The sequence below is a fragment of the Rhipicephalus microplus genome, unplaced genomic scaffold (assembly GCF_043290135.1).
Source record: "Rhipicephalus microplus isolate Deutch F79 unplaced genomic scaffold, USDA_Rmic scaffold_378, whole genome shotgun sequence".
Taxonomy (NCBI): domain Eukaryota; kingdom Metazoa; phylum Arthropoda; class Arachnida; order Ixodida; family Ixodidae; genus Rhipicephalus; species Rhipicephalus microplus.
This window is the reverse complement of record NW_027464942.1, coordinates 1-7,704: the sequence shown is the minus strand read 5'-3', so window position 1 is coordinate 7,704 and position 7,704 is coordinate 1. Positions and strand designations below refer to the sequence as shown.

The 7,704-nt window shown below is 59.0% G+C and overlaps 1 non-coding gene across 1 annotated transcript; it reads right to left on the bottom strand.

The window, feature by feature from the left end:
• Positions 1–322: 322 nt before the first annotated feature.
• On the bottom strand, positions 323–2,137 carry LOC142794139 (small subunit ribosomal RNA). The gene has a single exon (XR_012892099.1). It is a non-coding gene; the product is annotated as a small subunit ribosomal RNA (ribosomal RNA).
• Between the last annotated feature and the right edge of the window lie 5,567 nt (positions 2,138–7,704).

Here is a 7,704-nt window from a genome sequence, read left to right as displayed (position 1 = left end):
TCGCGCTCCGCCGCTCCTGTTTACAGTACTAGGCGGTCCCGCAGCGGTCGGGTCGCGCATTTCGAGCGCTTCGAGCCACGGTGCTGTGGCGGGTCGAAAGCCGACCTATGAGTGCGTTGCGCCGTTTGTACCCGCGTCCGCCACCTGGCCGACCGTCCAAGGTCGCGGTGTTGGCGTCCGCTGGGCGCAACAATTTGTCACGGGGTGCCGCTCCACATTCAGGCAGCCCCGTGGGGAAAAGCCGACCCCGCGTCCAAACGGGGTCAGCGGCAGAAAGTGTCGGGCGCAGACGCAGCTGAGGCGCTCACCCTTCACAATCCGTTAATGATCCTTCCGCAGGTTCACCTACGGAAACCTTGTTACGACTTTTACTTCCTCTAAATGATCAAGTTTGGTCATCTTTCCAACAGACCGGCGCAACCGAAAGGCCGCGCCGGACATCGGTCCGAAGACCTCACTAAATCATTCAATCGGTAGTAGCGACGGGCGGTGTGTACAAAGGGCAGGGACGTAATCAACGCGAGCTTATGACTCGCGCTTACTGGGAATTCCTCGTTCAAGGGGAACAATTGCAAGCCCCTATCCCAATCACGAAAGAAGTTCCACGGGTTACCCAGTCTTTTCAGACAGGGATAAAGACACGCTGCTTCCTTCAGTGTAGCGCGCGTGCGGCCCCGGACATCTAAGGGCATCACAGACCTGTTATTGCTCTGTTTCGTGCGGCTAGGAGCCGCTTGTCCCTCTAAGAAGGTTGTAAGGTGCTGGGAACCCCGCACCTATTTAATAGGCTAGAGTCTCGTTCGTTATCGGAATTAACCAGACAAATCGCTCCACCAACTAAGAACGGCCATGCACCACCATCCACCGAATCAAGAAAGAGCTCTCAATCTGTCAATCCTCCCAGTGTCCGGGCCGGGTAAGTTTTCCCGTGTTGAGTCAAATTAAGCCGCAGGCTCCACTCCTGGTGGTGCCCTTCCGTCAATTCCTTTAAGTTTCAGCTTTGCAACCATACTTCCCCCGGAACCCAAATACTTTGGTTTCCCGGAAGCTGCCCGCCGAGTCATTTGAGTAACTCAGGCGGATCGCTGGTTGGCATCGTTTATGGTCAGAACTAGGGCGGTATCTGATCGCCTTCGAACCTCTGACTTTCGTTCTTGATCAATGAAAACATTCTTGGCAAATGCTTTCGCAGTAGTTCGTCTTGCGACGGTCCAAGAATTTCACCTCTAGCGCCGCAATACGAATGCCCCCGTCCGTCCCTCTTAATCATTACCTCGTATTCCAAAAACCAACAGAACAGAAACGAGGTCTTGTTCTATTATTCCATGCAAGTTTATTCAGGCGACTCGCCTGCGTTGAGCACTCTAATTTTTTCAAAGTAAAAGCACCGGCCATCTCGAGGCACACAATGAAGTGCACCAAGAAAGAACCGGCATGATGTTCAGTCCGAGCCGTCGCATCGGGTAGATGCACTACTCGTCTGGAACTGAGATCCAACTACGAGCTTTTTAACCGCAGCAGCTTTAGTATACGCTATTGGAGCTGGAATTACCGCGGCTGCTGGCACCAGACTTGCCCTCCAATTGATCCTCGTTAAAGGATTTAGAGTGTACTCATTTCAATTACGGGGCCTCAAAAGAGTCCCGTATTGTTATTTTTCGTCACTACCTCCCCGTGCCGGGAGTGGGTAATTTGCGCGCCTGCTGCCTTCCTTGGATGTGGTAGCCGTTTCTCAGGCTCCCTCTCCGGAATCGAACCCTGATTCTCCGTTACCCGTAACAACCATGGTAAGCAAGTAACCTACCATCGAAAGTTGATAAGGCAGACACTTGAAAGAAACGTCGCCGGCTCGTGGCCATGCGATCAGCACAAAGTTATCCAGAGTCACCACACAATACGGGCCGAAACCCGATCGATCTTGGTCTAATAAAAGCACCCGTTACCCAAAGGGCTCCAGGCTCACTGCATGTATTAGCTCTAGAATTGCCACAGTTATCCAAGTAGGAAGAAACGATCTAAGGAACCATAACTGATTTAATGAGCCATTCGCGGTTTCGCCTTATTTCGGCATGTACTTAGACATGCATGGCTTAATCTTTGAGACAAGCATATGATTACTGGCAGGATCAACCAGGTAATCGTTCGACTGCGCGTCCGTCCTCGCCTTCGGCGGGCCGGACGCAGTCTGTGTGCGGCGGAGGCCACCTTCAGGCGCCCCAACACGCTTATTTTGCACTCCGAGATGACGGCGTTCGAGCTCGCTACGGCACAACCTTCCCGAAAGACGAGTGGGAGCCGTGCGGCAAGAAGCACGTTCATGCTCGCTCTTTTTCGTTGCATCGACTCGGTCGCGCCGTGCGGGTTGCCCAAGCCCGCTGCACTGTCGGTGGACCGGCCGGAACTAGCAACGGAGCCGAGACTGCAAAGCCGCCAGACGACGGGTCACGCCCGCGTCTTCGGCGCTTTCGCATCTGAATCGCCCGAGGACGACACGGAACACACCTCGATATCGTGGTAAAACGGCACCGTCCGACAACCAGCCCCTAACGCATCAAGCGGATGAGGCTGCAGACGACTGCCGTGGATTCCCCTGGAGCAGACCCGAGGACACGCTTGACGAGGCCGAAGCCCGCCGCATATCAGACACCCGGTCGCTTTCGCGTACGCCGCTCACGAGAACCCCCACATAATAGCAGCGATAAGTACCCAGACCTCCTTGGGCACTAATACGAGCGTACTCGAGAAAATTTCACCGCGGGTGTGCCCCGAAACGTGTGGCACGTTGAGCGTGCCACAAGTCTACGTCGCTCTCAAACCCGCCGAGGTCGTAGAATTTGCGACCCTACTCACGAAATTCCCACCGAGGATACGGCCGCAAACGTACCGCACCTTGGGTAGGCCACGAGTTTGTGCAACACTACGCTGACGGCACAGCACCGAGGTCGTGCGCGCACGCACGGGAAAATTCCGCCGCGGTTTCTGCCGAAAACGTGAGGCACCACGACTCTCCGCAAGTTCGCGTCGACTGCGAAAGACCGAAGTCGTGAACGACGTGTCCGCTACTCGCCGCCGACACGCTGGACACCAAACGTACAACGACTCGACGGCGTCGTAGAGGCCCACGACGCGGTTTTCCTTAACGACGTCTCGGCGTGGCACCGACAGGTTAGAACGGCCGACCAACGTTCCCTGTCCGCCGTTCGGCTCAGTCGAAGGGCTCGGCGACTTCGGCAACGCTGCGAAGCCGCACGGTGACGCACGCCATGTCCCCATTTTTTTTTTCTTTCTGCGTCTGCCGGGGTGCCCCTATAATAGCAGCGATAAGCACCCAGACCGCCGTGGGTCGCTCGCCCCGGCTGACGTGGTTTTTCGTACTCCTGCGGCGGTCGCCGTCAAGCACGTCCAAATACGCTACTTTCGTGGGCGCATTCACGCTCTTTCGCTTCGCCGGAGTGCCAGCACTCACTCTGCCAAAAACGGCGAACATCCGAGCGGCGGTTCCCACTTTTGCGTCGGCGTCGCAAACCCCGCCCCGGCAGACGAGGTTTGCCGTACTCGTGCGACGGTGGCCGGCGGGCACGTCGAAAGACGCCGATATCGTGCGCGAATTGGCGCACCTTGGCTTCACCGGAGTGCCGCCACTGACTCCTCCAAAAACGGCGAAGATCCGAGCGGCGCTTCCCACTTTCGCATCGGCGTCCCGAACTCCGCCCCGGCTGACGCGGTTTACCGTACTCGTGCGACGGTCGCCGGCGAGCACGTGGAAAGACGCCGATATCGTGCCCGAATCGGCTCCGTTCGGCTTCGCCGGAGTGCCAGCACTGGCTCGGCGAAAGACGACGAACATCCGAGCGACGGTTCTCACTATTGCGTACGCGTCGCAAACCCCGCCCCGGCAGACGCACTTTGCCGTACTCGTGCGACGGTCGCCGGCGAGCACGTAGAAAGACGCCGATATCGTGCCGGAATCGGCCCCGTTTGGCTTCGCCGGAGTGCCAGCACTCACTCGGCCACAAACGGCGAACATCCGAGCGGCGGTTCCCACTTAGCCGTCGGCGTCCCGAACTCCGCCCCGGCAGACGCGGTTGCCGAGCTCGTGCGACTAGCGACCGCGAAGCCGTCTCGCGACGCCGCTTTCGTGCGCGGCTCCCACTGCGACCTGGGTCACCCGAGGTCGACGAGCAAAAAAGAATGTCGAAAAAAATTTTTTTTTTTTTTGCGTCTGCCGGGGTGCCCCTATAATAGCAGCGATAAGCACCCAGACCGCCATGGGTCGCTCGCCCCGGCTGACGTGGTTTTTCGTTTTCCTGCGGTGGTCGTCGTCAAGCACGTCCAAACACGCCACTTTCGTGGGCGCATTCGCGCTCTTTCGCTTCGCCGGAGTGCCAGCACTCACTCTGCCAAAAACGGCGAACATCCTAGTGGCGGTTCCCACTTTTGCGTCGGCGTCGCCAACCCCGCCCCGGCATACGCGGTTTGCCGTACTCGTGCGGCGGTGGCCGGCGGGCACGTCGAAAGACACCGATATCGTGCGCGAGTCGATGCTTCTTGGTCTCGCAGGAGGGCCGCCACTCACTCCTGCAAAAACGGCGAAGATCCGAGCGGCGCTTCCCACTTTTTCGTCGGCATCGCAAACCTCGCCCCGGCAGACGCGCTTTGCCGTACTCGTGCGACGGTCGCCGGCGAGCACGTCGAAATACGCCGATATCGTGCCCGAATCGGCCCCGTTTCGCTTCGCCGGAGTGCCAGCACTCACTCGGCCAAAAACGGCGAACATCCGAGCAGCGGTACCCACTTAGCCGTCGGCATCCCGAACTCCGCGCCGGCTGACGCGGTTGCCGAGCTCGTGCGACTAGCGACCGCGAACGCGTCTCGCGACGCCGCTTTCGTGCGCGGCTCCCATTGCGACCTGGGTTACCCGAGCTCGACCAGCAAAAAAGAAGGTCGAAAAAAAATTTTTTTTTTCTGCGTCTGCCGGGGTGCCCCTATAATAGCAGCGATAAGCACCCAGACCGCCGTGGGTCGCTCGCCCCGGCTGACGTGGTTTTTCGTACTCCTGCAGCGGTCGCCGTCAAGCACGTCCAAATACGCCACTTTCGTGGGCGCTTTCGCGCTCTTTCGCGTCGCCGGTGTGCCAGCACTCACTCTGCCAAAAACGGCCAACATCCGAGCGGCGGTTCCCACTTTTGCGTCGGCGTCGTAAACCCCGCCCCGGCAGACGCGGTTTGCCCTACTCGTGCGACGGTCGCCGGCGAGCGCGTCGAAAGACGCCGATATCGTGCGCTAATTGGCGCTCCTTGGCTTCTCCGGAGTGCCGCCACTCACTCCTCCAAAAACGGCGAAGATCCGAGCGGCGTTCTCCACTTTCGCATCGGCGTCCCGAACTCCGCCCGGGCTGACGCGGTTTACCGTACTCGTGCGACGGTCGCCGCCGGGCACGTCGAAAGACGCCGATATCGTGCCGTAATCGGCCCCGTTTGGCTTCGCCCGAGTGCCAGCACTCACTCGGCCAAAAACGGCGAACATCCGAGCAGCGTTTCCCACTTTCGCATCGGCGTCCCGAAGCCCGCCCCGGCAGACGCGGTTTGCCCTACTCGAGCGACGGTCGCCGGCGATCACGTCGAAAGGCGCCGAATTCGTGCACGAATCGATGCTTCTTGGTCTCGCAGGAGGGCCGCCACTCACTCCTGCAAAAACGGCGAAGATCCGAGTTGCGCTTCCCACTTTTTCGTCGGCGTCCCGAACTACGCCCCGGCTGACGCGGTTTACCGTACTCGTGCGACGGTCGCCGGCGGGCACTTCAAAATACGCCGATTTCGTGGGCGCATTCACGCTGTTTCGCTTCCCCGGAGTGCCAACACTCACTCTGCCGAAAGCGGCGATCATCCGAGCGGCGGTTCCCACTTTTGCGTCGGCTTCGCAAACGGCGCCCCGGCAGACGCGCTCGTGCGACGTACTCGTGCGACGGTCGCCGGCGAGCACGTCGAAAGACGCCGATATCGTGCTCGAATCGACCCCGTTTCGCTTCGCCGGAGTGCTGCCAGGCACGGCGCAGAAAACGGCGAACAAGTGTTTTTTTTTTTTTTCCTAGAATTTGTGTTATAGAAGGCACATTTGATATCGGACGATAATTTTCAACTTTATCACGCGCACCGATTTTCGTGTAGAGGTTTGCAAGTTTATGGGAATTTCTCCACTTGGAATAATGCGATTTAGTAGTACTACGAGAACTTCATGGATGTACTCAAGGGTACGGGGCAAGTCAGTTACGTCAACACCTGCAGATTTTTTACACTTCAAACTGAAAATTGTTGGTTGTGAGTCCTCGTGTGATATTAAAGGCCGATTCGCTAACACATAGAACAAAGAAAGAAAGGAAGAAAAAACGCCCGCGCTCGCTCAAGAAACCTGGGTTCGCAACAAGTGGCAACAACAAGCAACCGAGCGAGTGCGCCAAAACCCGTGGCGGCCGAACAAACGCGAAGTCCCAACCGCGTCAGCCGGGGCGGCACGGGACAGGAAAAATCACTTCAGCCGGGGCGGCGGGGCACCGAATAAACCTCGTCACCTCGTCGCAGGATAAAAGAGGAAACAAAAAGTCTAAACAGCGTCTGCTGGAGCGAATGCGTAATAAAACAACAACAACAACAAAAAAAAACACCCGCGCTCAAGAAGTCTGCAATCCTCACAAAAGGCGACTGTGACCGAGCAGCGTCAGCCGGGGCCGTGCGGAAACGGAAAAACCGCGACTACCGGGGCGTCGAGGCACCGAAAAATCCACTTCAGCCGCGGCGAAAAAAAAAACAAAAAGAAAGACGGAGGGGGGGGGGGGAACCACGTCTGCCGGGGCGAAGGAAAAAAAAAAACGCGTCTGCCGGGGCGAGCCCGGGTGCGGCACCACCGGGAAAACTGTGGCAAACAGACATGGCGATCGAGTGAGTGGGCCGCCAGCCAGGCTCAGCCAAAAAGTGCAAAGTCCGAACTGCGTCAGCCGGGGCGGCAAAAACCGCGTCAGCCGGGGCGGCGCAAAAAACCGCGTCTGCCGGGGCGGCACGAAACCGCGTCAGCCGGGGCGGGGCGAAAACTGCGTCAGCCGGGGCGAAAGAAAAAAAAAAACGCGTCTGCCGGGGCAAGCCCGGGTGCGGCACCACCGGGAAAACTGTGGCAAACAGACATGGCGATCGAGTGAGTGGGCCGCCAGCCAGGCACAGCCGAAAAGTGCAAAGTCCGAACCGTGTCAGCCGGGGCGACGCAAAAACCGCGTCAGCCGGGGCGGCGCGAAAACCGCGTCAGCCGGGGCGGCACGAAACCGCGTCAGCCGGGGCGGCGCGAAAACTGCGTCAGCCGGGGCGGCGCGAAAACCTCGTCAGCCGGGGCGAGCGAAAAGGGGGGGGGGGGAACCACGTCTGCCGGGGCGAAAGAAAAAAAAACGCGTCTGCCGGGGCGAGCCCGGGTGCGGCACCACCGGGAAGACTGTGGCAAACAGACATGGCGATCGAGTGAGTGGGCCGCCAGCCAGGCTCAGCCCAAAAAGTGCTAAGTCCGAACTGCGTCAGCCGGGGCGGCGCGAAAACCGCGTCTGCCGGGGCGGCACGAAACCGCGTCAGCCGGGGCGGCGCGAAAACTGCGTCAGCCGGGGCGAGCCCGGGTGCGGCACCACCGGGAAAACTGTGGCAAACAGACATGGCGATCGAGTGAGTGGGC